The sequence below is a fragment of the Amblyomma maculatum genome, chromosome 3 (genome assembly GCF_055883805.1).
Source record: "Amblyomma maculatum isolate TAMU_Amacu chromosome 3, ASM5588380v1, whole genome shotgun sequence".
Taxonomy (NCBI): Eukaryota; Metazoa; Arthropoda; class Arachnida; order Ixodida; family Ixodidae; genus Amblyomma; species Amblyomma maculatum.
This window is the reverse complement of record NC_139346.1, coordinates 90,956,515-90,973,176: the sequence shown is the minus strand read 5'-3', so window position 1 is coordinate 90,973,176 and position 16,662 is coordinate 90,956,515. Positions and strand designations below refer to the sequence as shown.

Below are 16,662 nucleotides of genomic sequence, written 5' to 3'. Positions count from 1 at the left end.
AACATTCGTGCTTCATAAGTGCATTTAAGATAAGCTGATATAAAATTTCTACAAAAAAAAGCTTGCCTATATAATGCCTACTGCATTTACAATGCTCAATAACAGGTTTCATTGCTTGTAGACGAGCCGGCATCCAGTCGGAAAAGCCTGTGCTTGGGACATAGGAGGACCATGAGGAATGCACTAAAGGATGCTGTTTTCGGAAATGTTTTCGCAGCCGGATGTCGGGAAATTTTTGTACGAGAGCAAGCAGTGAAGCAGCAACCTGACTTCTGTGCCGCCGGTCAGCGACAGCGCGAGTGACGTGCACTTCGCAACATCAAACCGCAACTGCGGAAAGGATGGGCATTTAAATAGAAAAAATACATTGGTCGCATTGAACGTTGCATTCAACAGCATACGCCCGAGTGCAAACTGGTGATATTGCGAAGCATCTGGCTGTGCTCGATGAAGAATGGGCACCACAGACAGGTCGCAGCAGTACGCGATGACTGGCTTGGAAGAAGTAAGCAGAGTTATGAGCTGATGTTGCTGTTAGCTTTTCAGCTAGCTGCACGTAGTTTTCATTGTCGCCTCTGCTACAGTATAGTCGTCTCTCTTTTGTAAAATAATGTTTCTGTACTTTGTGTTCTTGTTGTTATATAAAGTTAAGTTTCGTCTTTTACTGCTAGTCGTCATCCTTCGTCTCATTGTGTGTGTGGGATCTACACGTCGCCTGCGAATCGACCAGCACCTTGAAGAGGTGCGGAAGCATTGAAGACAACGAAGAACCTGAGATTTTACTGAGGGGATGTTTACGCTGTTGCGGTTTCGTGTACTCACTTTCTTCAGTTCAGTTGCTTGTAAAGTTTTCCCAGAGCTCCACGAACTCGCGCGACAGCCGCCTGGCTGTATCGACTGGCAGCGCGCCGAGACTTTGCCTCCGATTGCTGCATTTCGTATAATGCCTGAAATTGTTTTTTTTTATTGCCTTTTTTACTTCGTGACAGCAATAAAAGAATTTTCAGCGCATTAAATTCGTTGCAATGCATTCATAATACAAATTAATGTGGTGGATCCATGCTGACGCCATGCATTCGGATGGAGACGCCGGGAATTTGTACAACTCAGTAGACGCCTAGGGGGCGCTTTTTAGCACAGTTTTTAGCAGAAACAAAAATGATTGGAAGAGAGGCGGCTTAAAAGCAAAAAAGCAACAGAGTATTAGTAGTGTAAAAACAAAAATTAAATAAACAGAATGATGGCATAGTTAACCGATCTAAATCGATAATTAGATAAGGAAAAAAACGAGCCTTATAGCAACTGCTACCACCATGTTTCAAAGGGGACGCTCCTATATTCCATCCATCCATCCATCCATCCATCCATCCATCCATCCATCCATCCATCCATCCATCCATCCATCCATCCATCCATCCATCCATCCATCCATCCATCCATCCATCCATCCATCCATCCGTCCGTCCATCCATCCGTCCATCCATCCGTCTCTTCCTTGCGTCCCTTCCTTCCGTCCCTCCGTCGGTCCCTCCGTCCGTCCATCCGTCCGTCCGTCCATCCATCCGTCCATCCATCCATCCGTCCGTCCGTCCATCCATCCATCCATCCATCCATCCATCCATCCATCCATCCATCCATCCATCCATCCATCCATCCATCCATCCATCCATCCATCCATCCATCCATCCGTCCGTCCGTCCGTCCGTCCGTCCGTCCGTCCATCCATCCATCCATCCATCCATCCATCCATCCATCCATCCATCCATCCATCCATCCATCCATCCATCCGTCCGTCCGTCCGTCCGTCCGTCCGTCCGTCCGTCCGTCCGTCCGTCCGTCCGTCCGTCCATCCGTCCGTCCGTCCGTCCGTCCGTCCGTCCATCCATCCATCCATCCATCCATCCATCCATCCATCCATCCATCCATCCATCCATCCATCCATCCATCCATCCATCCATCCATCCATCCATCCATCCATCCATCCATCCATCCATCCATCCACCCGTCCGTCCGTCCATCCATCCATCCGACCGTCCGTCCGTCCGTCCGTTCGTGGTCCATTCGTGGAGTCCCTGGGCAGCGCAAGACGCCTATTGAAAGTCGCTTTTGAGAACAGTATACTGAAAAAGAAAAAAAAAATGCCCGGTTTTGATCGAGATCTGCAAAAATGTCATTTATGCGCACAACCTACTACGCTTCAAACATTCATAGGATTTTAAGACCTTTTATTACGAGTCACGCCACTTGTAGGAACACAAAAATGACGCCGAAGTGCAGGTTTGCTGAAGACTAGCGACAAATTTGTAGTTGCCATTCGCTAATTGGTAACGTATTAGGTAGTACCATGTGCTAGCATTTGATCGAAATATGACTAATACACAATCTGAAACAAAAATTGCGCACCTTCGGACGACTCGATGAAACTCCCCAAAACAGGGAGACGGGGAAGAAGTCGCTTTTCCCCACAGAGACGGTTTTGTTGGGCACGACCACACATCTACGTGCATCCAGAACGTTACATTATTTGCAAACAGGAGAGGTACACTGTTTGTGCGTCGGGGCAAGTATTCGAGTCTCTGTTTCTGTTTTTCTTTTGATAAATCTTATTTTTTGTATTTGTAATTGCAACCGTTCAGGGAAGTTGTTGTTCAGGTGTTCATGAATTTATTTTCAGTTTGTATTGTTCATTTCAACCTCACAAGACACAAAACCTGTTTATAAAAATTTACTAATGAAAAGTGACCAACCTCATTAAATGTGTTTGCACAAAACATGTTCTTCAGTCAATGGCTTCAGTTGGGATGTGATTGACTAAGTTTACTCAAAAGCAATGCTTTATGACTGGCGACCAAGCCAACTAATCCACCTGCAGCCCAATTGTGCTGTACTACAATTAGCCTCTATCGAAATCAAGAGTGCGATTGGTTGAAGGCTGGTGTGCGGGGGGAGGGGGGGGGGGAGCGCCCTCTGCCTGAATGGGTGGGGGGGATGAGACCTACAACCTCTCCCCGCCATTTCAGGATCCTAGCCCTCAGCACAGCAACATGTGCAGTTACCGTAGTATTTTTTTTTTTATCGCGTGCGCAACAACTAACTTCAGCACAGAGAAAAGCGTCTTCATGCAGTTTTGGTTTTGTTCCCCACGGAGAGGTGAGATGAACAGATGAGATACAGGAGTTTCTTTTTTCTTTTTTTTTTTGATAACCTATAGCTTGCGGTACTGCATCCGCCATGGAGAATAGAAGGTCGGAAAAAGCCAAGTTTCGTGTTTTATTCGGCCGTTTTGTTGGGCATTCAGTCATCACAATACGATTGGTCTCCGGCGAGCCCCGAAAAAATGCAGTGAAATTTTCTATATCAGCCGCACAGTTTGAAATGGCAAGCATTGCTTTATTGAAACAATTTACTCTCAGCGCGGCGCCGCTACTAATCACGAGGTCATAATCCATGTATTCTACCCAACGCTGACCGAGGAACATATACAGTAATGGTTACTGGCTCAATGAAGGCGTGACTTTGGCAAAGGAATTAATAATGAAAAACATTTAGACGCTGTCTTTATCGGCTTTTCGAAAGCTTTCGCTGAAACGTTCCACTAAACTGGCCTAATATTTTTACTTAGCGGTATTCTCTGGTCGTGCTGCAGAAGGTGATTAAGTGCGACAGCCAGAAGACGATGACGATGAGGGTGGTGAGATCTGAGCTGCTATCTAAATGTCAATAATGTCTTCATTCTAGACTTTCCGGTCAATCAACCTGTTCCTATTTCCCTTTCGTGTCATCTAGAACCTTTAGTTCAGGTGACAACTCTTAAGTACTTAGGCTTTTTTTATGATTCTTCAATGAGCTGGAGAAATCACGTTATCTCTTGCTGGGCTAGTTGATTTGACATTGTGTTTAACCAAAGGAAAAACAGCGCTACATATTTAACCTCACATTCAGCAAATTAAGCGGAAAGGGGAGCATGCCTTGAGGTCTACTACGTCGCATCAGCCTCAGGAGATATGGATTGAGAATATCTGCCTTTGTTATAATCTATCTATAAACTTTATGTTCGCACTATTCTCGAATTCGGCTGAGTCTTGTTAACAGGCTGCGCGGCTTACAAATTTCGACCACTTCTCTTGATTGAAAGGCAAGCATTAAGACTTTACCTGGGCCTTCCGAGTTTTGTGGCATTAAATTTCTTGTACTCTGTGGCTTGGGTACTTCCTTTGAAACCCCGTTTTCAGCAACTTACGGTACATTCCATTCTAACATTATATGATTCTTACCTATGATGTTCACAAACAATTTTCATTACCTCACCTAATTTATATTTTCGTAGCATTGGTCTCGCTATCAGAGACCGCATGTTGTATATGTGCAGTCGCTATTAACTCCGTTGTCAGTAGATGTGTGCTCTCTTTTACAAGCCAGTTCTCATTTACGTCAAGGCAATTTAGTCCATGATGACATTTATCCCAATTATAGCAACTCTTTGCCTGTGTCTATCTTGGTTTCCATTTTGAATGAACATATCTGCAACATTTCCATTCATATGTTGCAATTGCCACTGATGCTACACAGAGCGAGGAAAACGCGGGTGCTGGTATTTTTTCTTCTCAACTTGATTGGGCTTTTTCACTCTGCCTTCCCGATTATACCCCCATATGTATTGCGGAATATTTAGCCGTTGTTTTAGCCATTCGGAGAGTTTGTTTAGATCACCACGAAGTTATTGTAGTGACGGACTCATTCAGTTTGTACTGCCTTTACTTCTTCGACTGCATCTTCTTTGCGTTGCCAGTTTTACGACCTCGCGCCGTCTCATATCGGAGAAATTAGACTTGTGTGGGTTCCTGGGCACTGTGGAATTTCAATGATCGAATCCACGGATATCCTTGCATCCACTTCTTTGAACGAACCTATCCTGTCAATAATTCCAGACTTCTCGTTATGGGTGGCGGCGCGATTCAAACAATTTCTTTGGATGAAATCCTCAAATTCGGTCTCTTTATCTTTTGATGACTTCCAGCATTTCAGGTATAAATGGAATCCTGGACAGTGCTTTTCCCGACAGTGCGATGTATGTGTGACAAATTTCAGGTGTAGGATTCCTTCCCTTAATTTTTATCTTCATAGATATCGGGTAGTGCTCCTTCAGCCATGTGTTCATACTGCAATGAACCTGAGACGCTGGAACATCTTTTTCTTACCTGTCGCCGTTTCGCTTCCCTCCGAAAACTTTTCCTTGAAATTCGTTGCAAAAATTTATCTGTATCCTTGGCTGTTCAAAATTTATTTTTGTTTTGCGCTACTCAGCTGGGTTTCAGCATCGAGGCAGTACGCTCAGCGGTACAGAAAACTGGTAATGTCTCTGGTGGGATTTTTTGCTAGGTGCACCGATTCCGCTGCTTCACCTGTTCAGGTTCTTACTGAGTTGAAATTTTTTCTTTTTGTTTTCTGATCAGTAGGGCGTTTTCCTGTCGTATTGCATATTTATACTGACAGCGCAACTCCCTTAATACTGGTTTCACGTGTGGCCAATCCTCCTCTTGGGTATGTGCCCTTGTCTGAGGGCACAACAACAACAACATCAACGTTAGTTGTGCGGACAGCTATCGGACTGTGGGCCTTCCCCGTTAGATCTCTTGGTAGACTTGAATCCACCATTCGATCCCCTGTGACAAGCTGGACTTCCGCAGCGGTCGCCACGTCGGTACCCCCACAATGACTTCAGACGCCGCTTCTTCTACGGCCGCCGCACCTGCTGTCGTCATGGCCAACCCCCGTGACCCCGGAACCCTCTGCGGGACCGAATATGTTGATGTAGACGACTGACTGGCCCTGTACGAATACGTCAGCATGCGCAACAGACAAGATCCCACAGTTATGCTCGCGAATGCCATCTTTTACTTGACTTCCGCGCAGGTGTGGTTTGAAACTCATAAAGATGACCTGAAATTTTGGAATATCTGCAAGCAGAAGCTCCAAGACCTGTTAGAAGAGCCTATTGACCGCCACCTTACAGCCAAGAAATCAATCACTTCTCGCGCTTCTGTCAGATCTCTGTCGACGAGAGCGCGAAAAACAGAGTTCATCATTCCTGGCGGCTTCTACCAAGTCAAAGTCATGCTTTTTGGCCTTTGCAATGCCCCAACAACGTATGATGGACTCTTTGCTCAGAGGCTTCAAGTAGACCACGTTTTTGTGTTATCTTGACGACGTAATTGTTTTCTCCTCTACATTTGTCAGCCATCTGCTTCGCTCTTTTACAACCTTACGCATTTTTGCAGCGCCGGACTTCTTTCAAATTAACTTGAAGTGCAGCTTCGCTCAGTGAGAAATGAAACTCCTTGGTCACTTGGTTAATGCTGCAGGTTTCAGCCTTGTCCAGACAAGATTAATGCCGTCATAGATTTTCCCACTCCGCGTTCATCCACCGATGTTCGAAGCTTAACCTTATGTTCCCATTTCCAACCATTCGTCCCGAAGTTAGCAGCCCTTGCTCGCCCTCCTACTCACATCCTCAAGAAAGACGTTTTGTTCTCTTGGGAGCCTAAACAAGGTGCACTTTTCTCGGAGCTTATTGCTGCCCTCACTACTCCACCAGTCTTGGCCCATTTCAACCCACCTGCCAATACTGATCTCCGCACCGACGCAAGTGGCCATGGCATAGGAGATGCACTCGCTCAGTGACAACACGGCCGTACAAGGGTGATTGCGTATGCCAGCCGCCTGCTATCTACGCCCGAACAAAATTACTCTGTCACAGAGGGAGAGTGCCTGGCACTTGTTTGGGCTATTACGTAATTCCGCCCTTATTTGCTTGGCCGCCCTTCTACTGTTATAATAGACAGTCGTGCCTTGTTTTGGCTTTTCTCCTTCAAAGATCCCACTGGCCGTTTGGGGTGCTGGGAGCTACGATTGGGCCGTAGTGCGATTTCCACGTGCGGGGCTTACACATGCGGCGGCGAGGGAATTTGCCAGCGACGTCGTCCGAAGCTAAGTGCGCTTTTATATTTATTGTTTAGCTTTGAAAGCGTATTCTCCTGCATGCGTTAAAGCACTAATTTTCAAATCATAGGACCAGGGAAAGCGGAGGTAACCGATTTTCCCTAGGTGGGTGGGCGGGCTGCCTATGGGTCGTAAGTTAAGGAAGACATGGGGGGCGAGGAGCAGGTGCAATGTGACGAGTGCAGGCGCTGGTGCTACATGGATGAAACTGGTTTTGAAAGCTTAGATGACGCGGGGGAGACTAGTTTCTCGTGCAAGTTGTGCGTTAGGTTTAAGGAGACCATTCTGAGGCTGGAGGGTGAATGGGCCGTAAAGATTCAGGAGCTCGGGAGGGACCTGGAGGTTGAGATGGAGAAGAGGATGGCGCTGGAGGCACAGGCAGTAGAGCTGGTTAGGATGGAAGAGGTAAAGACCGACCAGCTAGAGGAGATAGGGTCTCAGCTCAGGGAAGAACAAAAAAAAGCGAGCCGAGCTGGAAGGTCAGGTGAAGGCGCTTATGGCGCGGGCAGCTAAAGACCCCGGGTCGGATCAAAGTCAGGGAGTGGATGACACCAGCGTGAAGTCCCTTCAGGATGAAGGAGATGGAAAGGAGGCGGGCAGAGAAAATCACCCGGTGGCGGTGGAGTCGCAAGAGGCGGCCACACGATGCTACAGCGAAGTAGCAAAACAGTTCGCGGGAGGGCTAGCGACAAGCCCGGAATCGCGCGAGAAAGGTGAAACGCCGCTACGACAAGAGAACCAACGAGAGCAAACCGGGCGGCAGTTGGCGCAAGCTGGAGATGAAAGGCTAGACCGCAGGAGAGTCCTGGTGGTGGGCGACTCAAATGTAGCAAGGTTTGAGGAGGCTGCCCTAGCAACAGTGAAGGGTGACAGGCGTTTGAAGGTGGAGGCCCAATCGGGGAAAGGTATGGTTGAAGCGATGACCAAAGCCCAGGAGGTGGTAGGGAACAACAAGGATGTAGAAACCCTAGTCATCATCCATGCTGGACTCAATGATGTCTTGAAGGGGACGAGCCGGAATCTCGGGAGGCAATTAGAAGTAGGTATAAATAACATAAAGAAGGCCTCTGAGAAAGTACACGTGACTGCATGCACAATCCCGGAAGTAGAAGGGCAGTCCAGCAGAACAGAGGGGAGAGCAGTCGATTCCAACCGGGTCATTAGGAGCCTAAGCCGACGACTTGGGTACACCACAGTGGAGGTTAACAGGGTTGTGTACGAGGTCGGCCTCCACCAATTTGCACGAGAAGGCATCCACTACAGCGGGGCCACCGGTAGGAGGGTAGGAGGCAGGATAGGCCGCCAGGCAACAGCTTTTTAAGGAGGGCCCAAGGCCCTGAAGCCACCAGTGTAAACAAAGGCGACCAAGAGGACGAACGTAGACTAGGGAAACATAGAAGCCATAGGAGAAGCAACAGGCATAAGCGCAAGAGCCAGATTAATTCAGACATAGGGTATATTAACATGCAAAGAGGCAGGAATAGGCTAAAATGGGAGGAAATAGAAGAGCAGCTTAGGCAGGAGAGGTTAATGGTTTATGGATTAGTGGAGACGCATCTTCGGGACATGGAGCAACCACCCTGTAACCCTGATTATGCATGGGAATACTGCAACAGAACAGAGGGCAGCAGAAAGGGAGGGGGAATTGGGGCATTCATCCATAAAAGTACAAATTGGCAAAGAGGCAAACAGGAATGTAAGGAACATTTATGGCTAAAAGGAAAAGTGGCAGGGGAGCAAACATTCCTTGGCTTTGTATACCTGTGGACAGGAGCAACTGCCAAAGAGGAAGACAAAAAAATCGTAGAATGTATAGCAGGTGACATTATTGAGCTAGGAAAAGGATGCGAAATAATTATAGTAGGGGACATGAATGCTCATATAGATGATATAGATGGATACACAGACTCGACAGGTACCATGCTGCTGGATATGTGTGAAAGACACGGCTTAGTTGTCTGTAACAGTACTGAGAAGTGTGACGGGGTCATAACGTGGGAGGTAGGGAGTCTGCATTCGACAATAGATTATGCGATAATGTCACACAGGATGTACGATAGGCTAAGGGTCATGAACATAGATGAACATGGTGCCAGGAGTCTAGGCAGTGATCACAAACGGATCAAGATGGGTTTTGGAATAAAAAATAATTCAGGAATGAAACATGATGACCAGCCAGATGGGATCTTTTACTCGGAGCAGCAAATAGAAACAGCAAGCACCCAAATTGAAGCAGTAATCTCTAAGGATAATAAAGCAGAGTGGGCATACACAAAGTTAATAGGACTGTTTGGGCTAGAGTTGGCTAAGGTGTGAGTCAGGAAAAAAAAGGACAAGACGAAAACCAAAGAGCTGGTGGGATGGGGAGGTGAAGAAAGCCATAGAGAAACGTCAGGAAGCCTCCAGGGAACACAGATATTCTAAGCTAGGGGAGACCCAGAAGCAGACGTTGAGAGAAGATGGGATAAATACATAAAATGTAGAAGGGAGGCATCCTACTTAATCAATGAGAAAATTAGAAGACAAGGGTTCCAGTGGCTGTCAGAAGTAAACAAAAGAGATAAAAATGCAGCTAAGAAATTCTGGCAACATCTGAATTCCCTTAGTAATAAGACTAGCCTAGAGCAGAGGTCTATTGTTACAGATCAAGGTATTCGGCTAGAAGGGGAAAAGGCAATAGAGCATATACGACTAACGATGTCAGAAAAGTTTAAAGAACAAAGAAATGTAGTAGGTGCCTTAGTAGAGGACGATAGACCGGTTAGTGCAATTGTTCCAATTGGACAAAGAGAGTGGGAAAGGGCTGAGAAGAGAGTACCAAGTAGCACATCAGCAGGCCCAGATGGTATTCCTGTTAGGTTATTAAAGATGTTGGGCCCAAAGTCTAAGGAAACGTTAAGAGAGGTGGTGAGCAAAATGTTAATGGATGGCAAGTTTCCTGATGAATGGAGGCTAACTAGAATGAGCGTGATATATAAGGGAAAGGGGGACAAAGCTGACATAGGCAACTACCGTCCCATAACAGTAACATCAGCGGTCTACAGGGTGGTGATGCAGATTATAAAGGACAGACTGCAGGCATGGGTAGAGAGCAAGGGGGTGCTGGGAGAGCTGCAGAATGGCTTCCGGAAACAAAGGAGGTTAGAGGACAATCTGTTCTCATTGACACAGTGTATCGAGGTAGCAGGAAAGGAACACAGACCCCCATGGCTAGCTTTTCTAGATATCAAAGGAGCCTATGACAATGTACTTCAAGAAGACTTATGGAGTTTTCTGGATGTGTTAGGTGTGGAAAGCGGAGTAACCAATATTTTAAAAGATATTTATAAGGATAACAAGGTGCTAATAAAATGGGGAAAAAAGGTGTCGAAGCCTGTAGAGGTAAAGAAGGGGCTTAGACAAGGATGTCCCCTGTCACCTTTGTTGTTCATGCTGTACCTGCAAAGATTACAGGCTAAACTAGAGGGGAGTGGACTCGGCTTCAACCTTTCTTTATTCAAGCAAGGAGAATTTATCCCACAGTCATTACCAGGACTAATGCATGCAGATGACATAGTACTGATGGCAGACAACAGGGTAGATTTGCAGGAGTTGATGGATATCTGCGGTACAGAGGGAGATAAGTTAGGTCTTCAGTTTAGCAAGGAAAAATCGACAGTCATGATTTTTAATGATAATGAGGCTGGCGAACATAGGATACAGAAAGACATGCTGGAAGTAGTGGATAAGTACAAGTATCTTGGGGTGTGGATAAATACTGGAGCTGAATACCTAACGGAGCATGAAAAATATGTGGCAGCTAAGGGAAGTAGAAACGCAGCCGTCATGAAAAACAGGGCGCTGTGGAATTACAATAGGTATGAAGTGGTGCGAGGGATTTGCAAAGGGGTGATGGTTCCTAATCTGACTTTTGCCAATGCAGTCCTGTGTATGAGATCAGAGGTCCGAGCACGGTTGGAAATTAAGCAGCGCGGGGTGAGTAGGCTTGCTTTGAGAGCTCATGGGAATGCGCCAAACCAGGGTGTGCAGGTTGACCTGGGATGGTCTTCTTTTGAGAGCAGGGAAGCTGGCAGCAAGATAGCGTTTGAGCAACGATTGAGAAAAATGGGAGAAAAGCGGTGGGCTAGGAAAGTCTTCAGCTACCTCTACATGAGGAATGTTGACACAAGATGGGGAAGGCGGACAAGAAAATTGGCAAGCAAATATTTGGACAGCAGTAGGGGGACCAGCCAGGAATTATCAATTAAGAAAAAGGTTAAGGAAACAGAGAGGGGTCTGGAAAACAGGGATAGAGACTAAATCGGCATTAGAAATGTACCGAAGTTTCAAGCAGGAAATAGCCAAAGAAAACATTTACGATAATTCTAGGGGCAGCCCATTGTTGTTCGAGGCTAGGACAGGAGTATTTCGGACTAAGACGTACCTAGTCAAGTACCAAGAGATAGACACGCTGTGCAGGGTGCGTGGGGAGGATGAGGAAACGCCTGAACACTTAATAATTTCCTATAAAGGGCTCCGCCCTGTAGTTCAAGGCAATGGGCCAGATTTAGCCAAAGCATTGGGGTTTAAGGATAATGAAGGGAAAATAGACTTTAAAAGGATAGAAATAACCAAACGAAGGTTAGCTGATTGGTGGCTGAAAGGAAGGCAAGAATAGGTCCACACTATATATATTTATATTCACGACTAGGCGGCCTGTGGCGCCGCCGCCCGGTTCAAAGGGTTCAGCCTTATCCATCCATTCATCCATCCATTGTGTGCGAGAAATCACGGGCATGCTTCTGTCAGGTGGTATAAAGCGTTTTATCGACCGTGGCCATTTTGATTAGGTGGCCCCATACAGCGGCTAAGATGAGAACTGACATGCTGGTATATACGTGCGCTCGCACTCTCGGAACAGTCAGCGTGCACTAGCTGGTCATCAGGCTGTCTGACAGACCACGTGACCTGATTCGGGCTTTTCATTCGAGATGGGAGAGTGAGGTAGGAATCGAAAACAACCGGGACCTTTCAATATCGAGTTATACACGCTACAGCTAGACCACGCATGCGCATATCTGGTTTGGTTAAAGGGAGGCTTTGGTGGTATTTTATATAATGAGGCAGCTTGCACGGGTCCATGTTTGAGATAAGGAAGGCAAAAACTGAGGGATTAGTTAATAAGCGAGTAGTAAGTGACATGTACGCCAACAAGGACCCGCGAAGCATCTCAGATGCCGTTTGCAGAACGTGCACGAATAGCGGAAAACCCGATTCAAAACAGCACGACCACGCGCAGTCTGCGTAAATGGAGATTTTTCAAAGCATACAGGCACCCGCCTCGAAAATCATCTAACTAAAATTCTGTTTGGGCCCTGTTAAGTGCATTGCTGTTTGAAAAAGTGTGAAGGTTGGTCATAGTTGGCGAATATTTTATTAGTTGTTTTTTTCGGGCCCTCTGTTCATATATACTGAAAGCATGGATAGTGATCCTTGTGGAATGTGGAAAAACGTCTTTAGCACCAGCAGAAGGTGCTGGAACAACGCCACGGAAGTCGTAACTGCCAGGCCTCCGTCCTAAGATTCTTGGACGCAGCTGCGCGGTCAAGAATCGCCTTGGGAGGAAAAGCAGGTTTCTTTCAGCCTAGTGGGTCGGGACAATGGACGTCGCGTGGGGAGGAAAGGGGTCAGTGGTGAAACGAACTTGATCAGGCAAGTTGCAAGGGTGAATTAACCAGCAACCTCATGCCTGGGAAAACAGCACAGCTCTACGACAAAGGACCTGTCCTAAAGTTGCGGCGTTTTTTACCGGAAAGGCAGGTGTTTGTGAGGCTGCAGGGTGCGATTGCACAAAAGCGTTCTGCTAGGGAACCGGTTCACTTTGCCCCTAACTCACTTTTACGTAGGCGTGTGTGGGGCGAACATTGTAAGACGAGGAGTGACAGCTTAAATAATTGCCGTGGCAGCTCGCGCGCAGCAGTTTTTGGACAGTGCTTGGACACCTGCACGCCAGCAAAGGAAACTTGTTCAAAGCTCCCCCTGACCTTTCTTGATATCCCTCCCATTTATGATTCCCCTTGTTATGCTTTTACCGTTCCCTTTTCTTTCCCGCCAGTCGCAGCTCGGGTATGGCAATTGCCGCGGCCGGCAACATTCTTTTCCTTCCTTTTTGACGATTATTATTCTTAATAAGCTCAGGCCATGTTTTGAGCTCCATTATTGACACTATTGCAAGGCTCGGCTTATGAATACACTCTGTAAACTTCCGCGTACGCTCACACGTATTAATTTGGCTTGTGGTCCCGAAGCAACTTAATTTACGAGGGAAGCTGTAGTGGACAGCACCAGATAATTTAGTTCACCTGGGGTGTTTCACGGGCACTTTGATCGTATATAGTACCGTGGGCATTTCTGTAATCTAAAACTTCTGCAGCTTTCCTTTCACTCTTTCTTTTCTTTTCTCCTTTTTTTTTTTTTACAAACGTATTATTTAGAAAGCACCTGATTAAGCTAATGGGTTTCGTATACGCCATATGCGCTTATGCTTCCTTGCATCATGGGGTGATTTCTCTCACTGTGATAGCTTGCCAGAGTAAATTAATCGTTTTTTTTTTATGATGTGCGGATGAAGTCGCTGCGTGTGGAAGCTGCGCGCACAGCGGTCATGTATGTCGTTTTCCCAATGTGTTATTCATTTTTTCTTCTGTTTTCATTTCCTGGGTTTGTGTTTGCAGAGCACAATAACTTAAGAATCATGAATACCTTCTTCAGCAAACGGAAGAACCGGAAATGGGCATGGAAAAGTCATAACGGGGAGAATAAAAGTGAAATTGACTTCATAATGTGTTCAACCCCCGCCATTATGCAAGATGTAGAGGTAATCGGGAAAGTGCGATGCAGTGACCAAAGGATGATGAGGTCCTGAATTAGCCTAAATCTGAAGAAGGAACGCAACAGATTAGTAGGAAAGAAACCCTTCAACGAATTTGCTGTGAGGGGGAGGGCAGAAGAGATCAGGATCTCGCTACAGAATAGATATTCGGCTCTAACCGAGGATGGCGACATTACCCTAGAAGCAATGAACAATAATATCAGAGATATAATTACGGAGTGCGCGGTAGAAGTGGTAGGATAGTTAGAGAAGATACCGGTAAGCTGTCTAAGGAAACGAAAGATTTGATTAAGAAACGCCAGAGTATGAAAGCTTCCAATCCAACAGAACAGATCGAATTGGCCGAGGTATCAAAGCTAATCAATAAGCGCAAGGTGGCCGATATAAGGAAATGTAACATGAAGAAAACTGAGCATGCTGTAAAGAACGAGGGAAGCCTTAATGCGGTAAAGAAGAAATTGGGCATAGGCAAAAACCAGATGTATGCGATAAGGGACAAGGCGGGCAACGTCATCACGAATATGGACAAGATAGTCAAAGTAGCCAAAGTAGTCAGGACCGTAATGAGATTGACGGTAGGGAAAAACAATCAGACGTTCCACCAGTGACGAAGGACGAGGTGAAGAAAGCATTAAAACTATAAAAAGGGGAAAATCAGCTGGAAAGGATCAGATAACTGCATATTTGCTGAAGGATGGGGGGGGGGGGGGGGATATCGTGCTAGAAAAACTGGCCACCCTGTATACGCAGTTCCTGGTGTCATCCAAGGTACCGGAACCATGGAAGAATGCAAAAATTATCCTCAAAGAAAGGGGACTCTAAGGACCTCAAAAATTACAGACCAATCAGCTTACTGTCTGTTACCTATAAGGTATTTACTAAGGTAATCGCTAACAAAATCAGGACAACCTTAGACTGTAATCAGGCAAAGGATCAAGCAGGTTTTCGGAAATGGTGCTCTACTATCGATCATATCCATACCATCAATCAGGTGATAGAAAAATGCTCGGAATATAATAAGCCCTTATACATAGCATTCATTGATTACGAAAAAGCATTTGACTCAGTTGAAACCTCGGCGGTGATGCAGGCATTGCGAAATCTGGGGGTAGACTAGCCGTACGTGAAAGTGCTGGAAGATATATATATATAGTGGCTGCACAGCAACCATAGTTCTGCATAAAGAAAGTAACAAAATTCCCATAAAGGAAGGTGTTAGGCAAGGAGACACAATCTCCCCAGTATATTCACAGCTTGCTTAGAGGAAGCATTCAGAGACTTGGAATGGGAGCAGTTAGGGATAAGGGTAGATGGAGAATACCTCAATAATCTGCGATTCGCTGATGACATTGCCTTGCTAAGCAACTCCGGGGATGAACTGCAAATAATGATTGATGACCTAGACAGGAAAAGTAGAAAGGTAGGTTTGAAAATCAATATACAGAAGACTAAGGTAATGTTCAACAGCCTCGGGAAGGAGCACCAGTTTACATTAGGTAGCGAAGTACTGGAAGTAGTAGGTGAATATGTCTACTTAGGACAGGTAGTAACGGCAGATCCGGACCATGAAAAGGAAATAACAAGAAGAATAAGATTGGGATGGAGCGCATTTGGCAAGCACTCGCAGATTATGACAAGCAGCTTACCGGTATCGCTAAAGAGGAAAGTATACAACAGTTGCATTTTACCTGTACTTACCTATGGGGCTGAAACGTGGAGGCTAACCAAAAGAGTTCTACTTAAGTTGTGGACAACCCAGAGGGCTATGGAACGAAAAATGGTCGGGGTAACATTAAGAGATAGGAAGCGTGCAGAGGGGGTCAGAGAAAGAACTCAAGTTACCGACATTCCAGCGGAAATTAAGAAGAAGAAGTGGGCATGGGCAGGACATCTAGTGCGAAGAGAGGATAACCGATGGTCGTTTAGGGTAACAAACTGGATTCCAAGGGAAGGAAAGCGTAGCAGGGGGCGGCAGAAAGTTAGGTGGGCGAATGAGGTCAAGAAGTTCGCAGGGGTCAAGACTCAAGTGGATGCAGCTGGCACAGAACCGGGTTAAGTGGAGAAATATGGGAGAGGCCTTCGCCCTGCAGTGGGTATAGTCAGGCTGATAATGATGATGAAATAATGATGCATCTACTAGTTAGGTATGGTTTATTTTTATCGCAAGCCTATCATCAGTTTTTCACATTCACTGCTACTGGTTCTGAGTCGTCGTACGTTTCAGATGACAATACAGAGTTTAGCTTGCCGGAGACGTATTACGTTTAACGGAGGTGCAGACGTACCCGGGCACTAATATAGAAAAACGTCATGTTTGTAAACAAAGGTGGCGCTGCGATCGGTAGCGACATGGGGTGTAGGAAAAAACGCTGCGTGCCTACACAAGCGACGCTGCCTTCGAAACCAGTTCGCGCGTGCGAATATTCTAAAACGCAAGCTTCGTTTGCGCGCAGAAATAGTTTTGTTTATGCCTGGAGAGTAGTTCAGCACTTTATCAGCCGATTACATCTGGAATTACCTGGCGAAGAGCGCTGAATTGGCTTCCTTCTCTGTGGCCTCAGCAGCTCGCGGCTGCGGTGGGCGACTGTAGTGACTGAGTTAAATGAAAACTAGAAAGAGCAATGTATATAGAAAAAGTAACAGCCAACATTGCTCAACTCCTATGCCTACTGCTAGTGCATGCAAGGACGACGAATGAATGACTGGAAGTGTGTTTTTTATGTGAGAACTCTTAGTGGGCTTTCTGATGCTCCAAGCACCTTCACTCTAAAGAACAATATATTACCGACAAC

At 46.1% G+C, this 16,662-nt stretch overlaps 1 pseudogene; it reads left to right on the top strand.

Moving 5' to 3' along the window:
* The first annotated feature begins 10,659 nt into the window (after positions 1-10,659).
* LOC146195266 (uncharacterized) lies at positions 10,660-11,656 on the top strand (annotated as a pseudogene).
* The last annotated feature ends 5,006 nt before the right edge of the window (positions 11,657-16,662 follow it).